This window comes from Rhinoderma darwinii, chromosome 3 (assembly GCF_050947455.1).
Source record: "Rhinoderma darwinii isolate aRhiDar2 chromosome 3, aRhiDar2.hap1, whole genome shotgun sequence".
NCBI lineage: Eukaryota > Metazoa > Chordata > Amphibia > Anura > Rhinodermatidae > Rhinoderma > Rhinoderma darwinii.
The window spans coordinates 347,629,411-347,641,587 of NC_134689.1; the positions used below are offsets into that span (position 1 = coordinate 347,629,411).

Here is a 12,177-nt window from a genome sequence, read left to right on the forward strand (position 1 = left end):
GAATGGCTGCGTATTTTCCGTTCAGAATTGTGGACGGAAAATGCGCAGCAGAATACAGTAGCAGCAAAGTGGGTGATATTTAACAAATTACATCCTCACCCAGCGTAAAAATTCTGACCAGAAATTTACATGCGGTGCGTATTTTTTGGACCACAGCATGTCAATTCCTGCTGCGGAAAGTGCACAGAATTTCTGCGTTTTTCAGGGGAGATATATCACCATCTCCCAACATTGTGAAAAATACAGGAAATGGTGCGTTTTGTGGAGTGTAGTTTCCAAAATGGGGTCTTTTTTGTTGTGTCCTTTGTTTTAGCATCACAAGACCTCTTCAAACTTGACATGGTGCCTAAGATATAATCTAATAAACAGAAGGCCCCAAAATCCTCTAGGTGCTTCTTTGCTTCTGAGGCCTGTGTTTCGGTCCATTGGCACACTAGAGCCACATGTGGGATATTTCTAAAGACTGCAGAATCCGGAAAATAAATATTGAGTTACGTTTCTCTGGTAAAAACCTTCTGTGTTACAGAAAAAAATGGATTAAAAATTGTAATTTCTGAAGAAAAAAAAATGAAATTCATCGATTTCACCTATACTTTGCTTTAATTCTTGTGAAACTTCTAATGGGTTAAGAAACATTCTAAATGCTGTTTTGAATACTTTGAAGTGTGCAGATTTTAAAATGGGGTGATGTATATGGGTTTCTAAAATATATAACCTTTAAAAGCCACTTCACATCTGAACTGGTCCTTGTAAAAAAAATCCTTTTGAAATTTTCTTAAAAATGTGAGAAATTTCTGCAAAAGTTCTAAGCCTTGTAACGTCCTAGAAAAATAAAGGATGTTCAAAAAATGATGCCAATCTAAAGTAGACATATGGGAAATGTTAATTAGCAATTATTTTGTATAGTATAACTATCTGTCTTACAAACAGATACATTTAACCCCTTAATGACCGGGCCTGAAAAGACCTTAATGACCAAGCCAGATTTGTTAAATCTGGTATGTCTGACTTTATCAGAGAATAACTGTGCGAAAGTTTTGAATATCCAAGTAATTCTGACATTGTTTTTTCGTCACATGTTGTACTTTATTTTAGTGGTAAAAGTAGACTGATACGATTTGCGGAAATTAGTGAAAAAATAGAAAAATTGAAGAAATTTTGTAAAAATTATAATTTTTCCCTATTTTTAACTGCAATATGTCACATATGTACATACATACTGTACAAATTTTTTTAATAAATATATATTTCCATCGCTTTTTTTTTGAGCAATTTAGAAGACTTACAAGTTTAGTAATGATTTTATACATTTTGAAGTACATTTTGTTTTCCTGCACCAAGCCAGGTTTTCAGAGGCTCATAGGTGTCAGAATGGTGGAAACCCCCACAAGTGACACCATTTTGAAAACTACACCCCTTAAGGTATTTATTAAGGGGTGTTGTAAGTATTTTGACCCCACAGTTTTTTTGTAAGAATTCATGCAAAGCAGGCGTAAAAACATATAATTTCACTTTTTTCATAAAATTATCACTTTGAAGACCGATTTCTTTGTAAAGCGACCATGAGAATGAAGAAATGCACCCCAAAATCTATCACCCTGTTTCTCCTGTTTTCAAAAATGCCCACATTGTGACCCTAATGCGTTGCCTGGACACACGGCAGGGCCCGAAAGGAAGGGAGCAACCGGAGGTATTCAGGTCTCATTTTTGCTTGAAAATGTTTTAGGCCCCACTGTACATTTGGAGAGGTTTTGAACTACCAGAACGATAGAAACTCCCCATAAACGACCCCATTTAGAAAACTAGACACCTTAAGGTATTTATCTAGGGCTGTAGTGAGTATTTTGACCCCACAGCTTTTTGCTAAATTTAATGTATAGCAGGTGAAATAAAAAAAAAAACCACTTTTTATATAAAAGTATCACTTTGAAGACCGATTTCTTTGTAAAGCGACCATGAGAATGAAGAAACACCCCCCAAAATCTATCACCCTGTTTCTCCCGTTTTCAAAAATGCCCCCATTGTGACCCTAATGCGTTGCCTGGACACACGGCAGGGCCCGAAAGGGAGGTAGCGCCCGAAGACTTTCAGGACACACATTTTGCTTGAAAATGTTTCAGGTCCCATTACACATTTATAGAGGCACAGAGCTGCCAAAAAGATAGAAACTCCCCATAAATTACCCCATTTTGAAAACTAGACCGCTTAAGGTATTCATCTAGGTGTGTACTAAGTATTTTGACCCCACAGTTTTCGCAGGAATTAATGCAAAGCAGGTGGAAAGAACATTTTATTTCACTTTTTTTCACAAATGTGTCATTTTAAGGTCAGATTTCTTGTGCAGAGGACATGAGAATAAGGAAATGCACCAGAAAATGTATCACCCTGTTTCTCCTGTGTTCAAAAATATCCCCATTGTGGCCCTAATGTGTTTCCTGGACACACGGCAGGACCCAAAAGGAAGGGAGCACCCGGAGGCTTTCAGGACACACATTTTGCTTTGAAAATGGGAGGATTCTACTTTTCTAGATTGAGAAATAGATGTCCCTAACAGTTTCTACACCCTATGACTATGTCGTGCTAAGAAAGTAGCCGTCCTGAAATCATGTCAGTCCATAGACATTATGTATATCAACCCGCTCTGATATATAGTAAGTTAGAGTGGGAAAATGTATTAAACTGTTGGCGGAAAAAGGCAATATATCCAAAAAAAAGGAGGAAGAATGTATCCAGCTATGTGGAAAACTAGAGCATGTTCACAGGATGAAAGAAAATTTGTAGGGCTGTAATGACTTTATTATTCAAAGTGACTGGTCATACAATGTTTCTTTAGCTCCATCAATACCTATATAAGGGACGAATGTGCCAAGTGACGCGGTACACCATAACAAGCCCCTGCCCGGCAAGGTAGGAACCGCCATGTGCACAAAACAACCAATCACCTGTAGAATATATAAAGGGGCAGTGTACCACACCGTATGTATAGATACAGTAAAGGGCCACTACTCCCCAAATTAATGTCGCTATTTCTAGAAGTATTGTCGGGTGTAAGAGGTCCACCAAAAACCCGAACAAAACTGTAATAAAGCCCATAGTGTATTGATAAGGACAAAACAGGGACTTATGCATAGACCAGGGTTGGAAGGACAAGCGGAACAATAATATCGTGACTCACTTCGCTGTCCTCGTTTGCTGCAGACCCGACACCGTTTTTTGGGGTATTTTTGGTTAGATGTTGAAGGGATGGGGTGTAAAAAATGTTTTTCAACAAGTCGGTGTACATCCTCTGACTCATGGACTACTCTCTGGTCTGCAGATCGAAATAGGAGATCTTCAATCACTTTCTCCTGAAATTCAAAGAATGTCACCCTGCCCGCTGATTTTTTGTACAGGACAAATGCGTTCTGCATCGCAACTTGAATCCCTAGAAGCGACACTTTCGCTTTCGCTTTCAAGTAAGGCTGGGTTCACACGACCTATTTTCAGACGTAAACGAGGCGTATTATGCCTCGTTTTACGTCTGAAAATAGGGCTACAATACGTCGGCAAACATCTGCCCATTCATTTGAATGGGTTTGCCGACGTACTGTGCAGACAACCTGTCATTTACGCGTCGTCGTTTGACAGCTGTCAAACGACGACGCGTAAAAATACAGCCTCTTCAAAAGAAGTGCAGGACACTTCTTTGGACGTTTTTGGAGCCGTTTTCTCATAGACTCCAATGAAAACAGCTCCAAAAACGGACGTAAAAAACGCAGCGAAAACGCAGCGAAAACCGTGAGTTGCTCAAAAAATGTCTGAAAATCAGGGTCTGTTTTCCCTTGAAAACAGCTCCGTATTTTCAGACGTTTTTGGTCACTACGTGTGCACATACCCTAAAAGCTCAACTTCAGATGCAGAATCCGTATCTGGGCATAGCATCTGATAGGCTTCCTCAACGCTGTATCTTCTGGCAGCCATAATGATAATACAGTCTAAACCGCAACTAATAAATGTAACTAGCGGTTTCAATTTTTTTTTTTATCAACTAAGGCCTCATGCACACGCCCGTAAAAACACCCGTTATTGCGGGTCGTAATTACGACCCGCAATAACGGGCTCATAGACTTCTGTTACCCACGGGTACCTTCCCGTTTTCTCACGGGAAGGTGCCCGTGCCGTTAAAAAAAATAGAACATGTTCTATTTTTCTATTTTACGGGCCGTGCTGCTATACTTTATAATGACAGCACGGCTCGCAAAAGCGGCCGGCTGCCCGCGGCCGGCCGTGCCCGGCCGTGCTCGTAATTACGAGTCGTAATTACGAGCACGGTCGTGTGCATGAAGCCTAATCAACTAAGAACACTAAAATAATTAAACTTTTTTTTTTTTTTTTTTTTTTATTGTTTTTTTTTAGTTGTTTTTTTTTTCAAACCTAAACCTAAACCTAAACCCTACGCCTAACACAAACCGTAAACCCAAGCCCAGAACAGCACCCTACGCTGTCTAAGGCCCCATGCACATGAACGTGTTTTTGCGGCCGCAATTCCCCCGAAAATCCACGGGAGAATTGCGGCCCCATTCTTTTCTATGGGGCCATGCACACGACCGTAGTTTATGCGGTCCTTGCACGGCCCGGGAGCCCGGACCGCAGAAAGAACGGGCATGTCTTATTACGGCCCTGTTCTGCGGTCCGGGCTCATTGAAAACAATGGTGGCGGCCATGTGCATGTCCCGCGATTTGCGGGCGGCCTGCGGCGGACAGTCCGCAGCCGGCCGACCCGAAAATCACGGCCGTGCACATGGCTACGGTCGTGTGCATGAGGCCTAGCAGCGTACACGCGGTCTAACAGCGTACCCTAAAAAGAAAGTAGTTTATAGTACGATTCTTAGTATATACAGTAAATATATTTATATATATATGTATATACTATATACTATAAAATACTCAAAAAAATGTTGTTTTTTTTTAATAAACTGTGTAAGGGACAAGTGATTTTGTGTGGGGACACTGACACACTTGTATCTGTTTCTCTCCACAGCTAGAACAGTGAGGAGAAACAGATACATGTTTTTACTTTTATTTTACAGTAGTGATCACTATGATTGGATCTCATAGTGATCACAAAGTGATCACAAAAGATCAGGAACCAATACTATTGGCTCCTGATCACTGGTCTAAGAACAGTGCTGCTAGCAACAGCTCGTTCTTAGAGCAGGAGCTGTCATTTAGACACTCCACTAACACTCCAGTAACAGCATGTAACCGCTGTGATTGGCTGTCACAGCGGTCACGTGCTGTTACGACGAAATCGGCAGGTCCTGATGGCTGCACTAAGAACCGGACCTGTTACTTACAGCCGGTTTTTAGTGCAGATGTCACCAGGGTGCCGATAAACCCCCTCTACTACAGCGACGCCAAAAGGCGTCGCTGTAGAATGAGTACATGCACCGCCTGACGTCAAAAGACGGTGGGCGGTCGTTAAGGGGTTAAATTGATAATAATGCACATTTTTTGCAATTTTTCGCAAAATTAAGGCGTTTTTCACAATTAAATACTAAATGTATCGAGCAAATTTTACCAGTAACATAAAGTCCAATGTGTCACAAGAAAGCAATCTCAGAATCACTTGGATAGGTAAAAGGATTTCAAAGTTATTCCCACATAAACTGAGACATCTCAGCTTTGAAAAATAAGTCACTCATAGGAAGGTCAAAAGTGTCTGCAGCAGGATGGGGTTAACATTGTTATTTTGCAAATATTACCTTGCATGCCGTGCCACCGAAGCCATGGTGGGCATGTCTTTGTTGGTTTGTCAGGTGACTTGCAATAACCGAAAGGAAAAAGGTTCTTCTAATGCCACCAACGGAGCTGGGTATAAACCTACACCGAGCGCCGACCCCCACCCAGAAGAACAAAAAGCGCCTGCTCAATGGCATCCTGTAAACCAGACAAGAAGATGTCCAAGCCGATGTTCAAGTGGACACCGTCTTGCAGCATCAATTGTCTGTTATCACCTTCTAACTGGTGATGGCGTATCACTACCCCACCCTTAGATCTGACATGCCTGGACACATTCATAGTAAGCAAATTACGGGTTCTTTCGAGAGACACATGGTTTCTAGCGCCTTTCCCATGGGACCACTTCTGACCACACAACTACTAAATCTAATTAGAAGGCAGCAAAACTATCAAAATCAGAACGTATGACAGAAATTAATGCTGCCACTCTCGTGGAACAGAGATCGTTGCCGCCCGCGTGGATAACTAGCTTGTGTCAGTTTGCTGACAGGAACGACCTCAGGCAGAACTTGTAGCCACTTCAGACCTCTAACACCTCTCCAGGAGACATCTGCTTGAGTAAATCCCAATTTCAGTCGGCCAGGGCGATAAGGAGCTCTCTGGGCTGCCCAGTAAATATATGAATGAATGACCAACCAACCGTAGAGAAGGTCTACAAATGCTGTGGCAGTTCCAAGTTGACAATGCGACCAAATTTTGTAATGGAGATGTTAACTGTCCACTGGAAGGTCCCACAGGAAAGGAGGCTATGGGCAATTCCCTGAAATAAAGCCACTGGAAGCAAGAAAGAGCGTCAGCGACATCATTATATACACCCAGAACATGGCATGCTCTGAAAACCAAATTGACAGTTAAACATTTCAACACTAAATGTCTAAGCCACACCAAAGCAGGAAGTGAGCTGGATGCCAGTATGTTAATAGCCAATACTGTGCTTTCGTGGTCTGACCAAAAAATAATGTGTTTATTCGCCATTTCCATACCCCGCAGTTCCACCACAACCACAATTGTAAACAATTCCAGTGTCAAATTTTCGGTGAGCCCTGATCTAGCCCAAATCAGTATTGCCAATTTCGGGTTTGGAAAAAATGATATGCCTTTGTAAGAGAAAAGAAAAGCTTGCTACATCTTCAAGTCCTCTTTTAAAACTTTAGTCAATCTAATAAAATGGTGCAGCTTTTTAATGCCTTCTTTAGCCATGGCCATCCGACGGGCGAGGGCCAACTGACCCAATAAGGACTGAAGATCTTTTGATGTCACTTTTGTTGATGAAATTCCGTTCTCCACAGCTAAACGCAATCTAGTGAGCTTATTAGTCGGTAGACTGAGCACAATTTTTCAGTATCTATTTTTATTCCTAGAAAGGATAAGCACGAAGTATGTCCTTCGGTCTTATCCTCTGCTAGCGGAACACCAAAGAGGAACATGAAAAAATGTAAAAGAATCCAATGTATATTGAAACAAAGAGGAAATCCATTGGCCAATGAATAAAAAATCATCCAAGTAGTTGTGACACTCATGGCCGCGGACCATCGGAATTACTAACCCCCCGACGGCTGCAGCCATGGATCAGTGAGAGCTGGCCCGCATCTCCTCCTAAGGAGACGCCAGCGCTCACTTCCGCCTCACTCCACTGTTTCCCGTAGGGTGCGTGCGCAAGCTCTTGCCCGGCCTTAAAGGACCGACACGCGCACCTGAAAAGTATGTCAAAGTAGCCCATGATCACCCTGGACTATAAGAAGGGCCCTGCCCCTTTCTTCATTACCTGAGCGTTGTTGTATTTACCCATGTTAGTCTTTGCAAATGGTCCATTAGTTTTTTCCAGTTCCCAGTGTTCCCGTACCTCCCGCCTGTATCCTATATCCCGTGTTACCTTGTTCCTGTGCTATAGAGATTTGGAGTCGTGTTGTGGCGTATGCTATGCCTGCTGTGTTACACCGCGCCTGGTGTCTGCCTGCTGCCAAGGTACCATCCAAGCTGGCCATCGCTACTGTCTGAATTACCACAGGTACCTTTATTCAAAGTTTAGACATTGACTTGGTATCCTGTTGGCCAGCTGCTATCCCACTACGGCGATATGGCCCAGTGGGTCCACACACCCACCGTGACAGTAGTAAATGACCGATGAGTTGCCCATTCAATTGGCAACCCAAAAAGGTGAAAACAATCAGAATGGACTGGGAGAAGGCAAAAGGCTAACTCAATATCCAATTTTACTAGAAGCAAAAAGGGACCAGCCTTAGTTGCTAATTGTGTAGCCTTATTCCGAGGAGTGCCATCATTGACTGAATTACCAAAGGGGCATGATAAATGATGAATGAGCCTATATTTTCCTGGTTCCTTTGTGGGTAAAATACCCAGAGGGGAAATTCTGAGATTTTACAATTGATGTTCTGCGAAGGGACCAGCTATGCAACCCAAACTAACATCTTTATAAAAAAAATTCCTGCGCAATATTCGATTGTACTAAGACCGATTTTAAATTGCCTGTAAAAATTGCATCCAACTGTGCCAAATGGGGGATATAAAAGACGCTTTTAAAACCTTCAAGAAACATTTCTGCTTCCTGTCTCCTGGGGTACCTGTCGAGCCAGGGACGCATCTTTTGAACGCTCACTGGCGTCCTCGGGTTTTCCAGCAGCAGCTGGTCTGGTAGGGACTTTTCCCTTCTTTAACCCCTTAACGACCAGGCCTATTTTGGCCTTAATGACTAAGCATTCTTTTTTATTCTTTTTTATTTTTCTCATCTTCACATTCCAAGAGTTATAACTCTTTTATTTTTCCATCAACATAGGAGTATGAGGGCTTGATTTTTTGTGGGACGAGTTATGTTTTTCAATGGCACCATTTTTTGGTGCATATATTATATTGATTAACTTTTATTAACTTTTTTGGAGGAGGGAATTGAAAAAAAGCCCGCTATTCCTGCATTGTTTTTTGCTTTTTAAATTTACGCCATTCAATATGCGGCATAAGTACCATTTTACCTTTATTCTATGGGTCGGTACGATTACGACGATACCACATATGTTTAGGTTTTTTTATGTTTTACTACGTTTGCACAATAAAAAACCTTTTAAACAAAAATAATAAATTTTGGCATAACCGCATTCCAAGAGCCATAACTGTATTATTTTTCATTTGATATCGCCATATGAAGGCTTGTTTTTTGCAAGACAAGGTGAAGTTTTCATCGTTACTATTTTGGGGTGCATGGGACTTATTGATTAATTTTTATTATATTTTTTTGGTGGGAGAATGCAGAAAAAAAGCGATTTTAACATTGTTTTTAGCAGGGTTTTTTGTACGGCGTTCAGTATACCGTTGAATTAATGTGTTAACTTTATTCTTTGTGTTGTTACGATCACAGCGATACCTATATGTTTACTTTTCATTTTGTTTTTACACTTTTATTAAATAAAACCTCTTTTTATGGAAAAAAAATGGTTTTATTTTATTTTTACTGTTCACGTTTTTTTTTATATTTTAAAAAACTTTATTTGACTGTTTTTCATTATTAAGTCCCACTAGTGGACATCACCATGCGATCTTCTGATCGCAGATATAATGCTTTGGTATACTTAGTATACCAAAGCATTATTGCCTGTCAGTGTAAAACTGACAGGCAATCTATTAGGCCATGCCTCTGGCACGGCATAATAGGCCCTGGCTGGCAGGCTTTGTTAGACACATCGGCTGCAATTGCAACCCGTTGGCAGCCTGAGATCGCATTTGCGGGCCGCCGATGGGTGACAGAGGGAGCTCCCTCTGTCAATAGATTTAAATGCCGCGGTCGCTATTGACTGCGGCATTTAATGGGTTAAACGGCTGAGATTGAAGGTTTCTTCAATCTCGGTAGTTGCAGTAGGAGCCCAGCTGTCAGTCATAGCCGGGCTCCCGCGGCGATCGTGCGGCCACAGCTTCTGTGCCTGCACGATCTCCATCACGTACATGCACGTGGGAATGCGCAAACAGGCTGCATTCCCCGACATGCATGTACGTGAAAATGTGGGAAGGGGTTAAAAAGTGGAGAGCGGAGTGTGATCCACCACAGAGGGAACACTCATATTTAAATTTGTATTATGTGAAGTGCCAGCATGCCCCAGAACTCACGGCCTTAGAGGGCAGAAATGAGGTTGATGGTCTTTGGGTCGGCAATAGCTGAATCCAAACATCAGTAGTTTTTAACCCCTTCAGGACCAAGCTCATTTTGGCCTTCAGGACCAGACCCATTTTTTCAAATCTGACATATTTCACTTTATGTGGTAATAACTCCGGAACGCTTTTACCTATCAAAGCGATTCTGAGATTGTTTTCTCGTGACACATTGGACTTTATGATAGTGGAAATATGTGGTCGATAAATTCAATATTTACCAGTGAAAAACACCAAAATTTGGTGAAAAATTGCAAAAATTAGCATTTTTCTAAATGTACATGTATCTGCTTGTAAGACAGGCAGTTATACCACACAAAATTGTTGCTAATTAACATCCCCCATATGTCTACTTTAGATTGGCATCGTTTTTTGAACATCCTTTTATTTTTCTATGACGTCACAAGGCTTAGAACTTTAGCAGCAATTTCTCACATTTTCAAGAAAATTTCAAAAGGCTATTTTTACAGGGGCCAGTTCAGTTGTGAAGCGGCTTTTAAGGCCTTATATGTTAGAAACCGCCAATAAGTCACGCCATTTTAAAATCTTCACCCCTCAAAGTATTCAAAACAGCATTTAGAAAGTTTCTTAACCCTTTAAACGTTTCACAGGAATTAAAGCAACGTAGAGGTGAAATTTTCAAATTTCATTTTTTTTTGCAGAAATTCATTTTTATTCTATTTTTTTTGTAACACAGAAGTTTTTACCAGAGAAACGCAACTCAATATTTATTGCCCAGATTCTGCAGTTTTTAGAAATATCCCACATGTGGCCCTAGTGTGGTAATGGACTGAAGCACCGGCCTCAGAAGCAAAGGAGCACCCAGTGGATTTTGGGCCTCCTTTTTATTAGAAAATATTTTAGGCACCATGTCAGGTTTGAAGGGCTCTTTCGGTGCCAAAACAGTGGAAATCCACCAAAAGTGACCCCATTTGGGAAACTACACCCCTTGAGGAAATTATCTAGGGGTATAGTGAGCATTTTTACCCCGCAGGTTTTTTGCAGAAATTATTGGAAGTAGGCCGTGAAAATAAAAATCGTCATTCTTTCAAAGATTATGTAGGTTTAGCTAATTTTTTCTAATTTCCACGAGGACTAAAGGAGAAAAAGCACCACAACATTTGTAAAGCAATTTCTCCCGAGTAAAACAATACCCCAAATGTGGTTATAAACGGATGTTTGGACACACGGCGGAGCTTAGAAGGGAAAGAGCGCCATTTGGCTTTTGGAGCTCAAATTTAGCAGGAATGGTTTGCGCAGGCCATGTCGCATTTGCAAAGCACCTGAGGTACCAAAACAGTGAAAACGCCAAAAAAGTGACTCCATTGAGAAAACTACACCCCTTGAGGAATCCATCTAGGGGTGTAGTGAGCATTTTGCCCCCACAGGTGTTTCATAGATTTTATTAGAATTGGGCAGTGAAAATAAAAAAAATCATTTTTCTTCAATAAGACGTAGCTTTAGCTCCAAATTTTTAATTTTCTCAACAAATAAAGGAAAAAAAGAACCCCAACGCTTGTAAAGCAACTTCTCTGGAGTACGGCAATACCCCACACGTGGTCGTAAAATGCTGTTTGGGCACACGGCAGGGCTCAGAAGGGAAGGAGCGCCATTTGCTTTTGGTGTACAGATTTTGCTGCATTTGGTTTCTGGTCGCTATGTTGCATTTGCAAAGTCCCTGTGGGACCAAAACAGTGGATCCCCCCCAGAAGTGACCCCATTTTGGAAACAACACCCTCAAGGTATTCACCTAGGGGTGTAGTGAGCATGTTAACCCCACAGGTGTTTTGCAGAAATTCGTGTGCACACGATGTGGGAGAATGAAAATGGGAATTTTTCCTTAGATACGCCAATATGTGGTGCCCGGCTTGTGCCACCATAACAAGACAGCTCTCAATTATTATGCGGTGTTTCCCTGTTTTAGAATCACCCTACATGTGGCCCTAATCTTTTGCCTGGACATTCGACAGGGCTCAGGAGTGAAAGAGTACCATGTAAAATTGGGGCCTAATTTGGCGACTTATAAAGTATTGGTTCACAATTGCAGAGGCTTTGATGTGAAATAATAAAAGAAACCCCTGAGAAGTGACCCCATTTTGGAAACTGCACCCCTCAAGGCATTTATTAAGAGGTGTAGTGAGCATTTTCACCCCACAGGTCTTTTCCATAAATGATTGCGCTGCGGAAGGTACAAATTAAAATGTTCCCTAGATATGCCAATTCAGTGTCAAATATGTCATG

General features: G+C 41.4%; 1 protein-coding gene across 6 annotated transcripts in view; it reads left to right on the plus strand.

The window, feature by feature from the left end:
- The window catches only part of LOC142749896 (disintegrin and metalloproteinase domain-containing protein 9-like), a 146,690-nt gene that overhangs the window by 106,666 nt on the left and 27,847 nt on the right, over positions 1 to 12,177 (plus strand). For 2 of the 6 annotated variants that reach the window (XR_012882501.1, XR_012882502.1), the window contains exon 19: positions 2,834 to 2,907. The exons of the other annotated variants lie outside the window; for them this stretch is intronic. The gene's annotated coding sequence lies outside the window, so the exon portion shown is untranslated. The remainder of the gene's footprint in view (positions 1 to 2,833; positions 2,908 to 12,177) is intronic. 6 annotated transcript variants of the gene reach the window in all.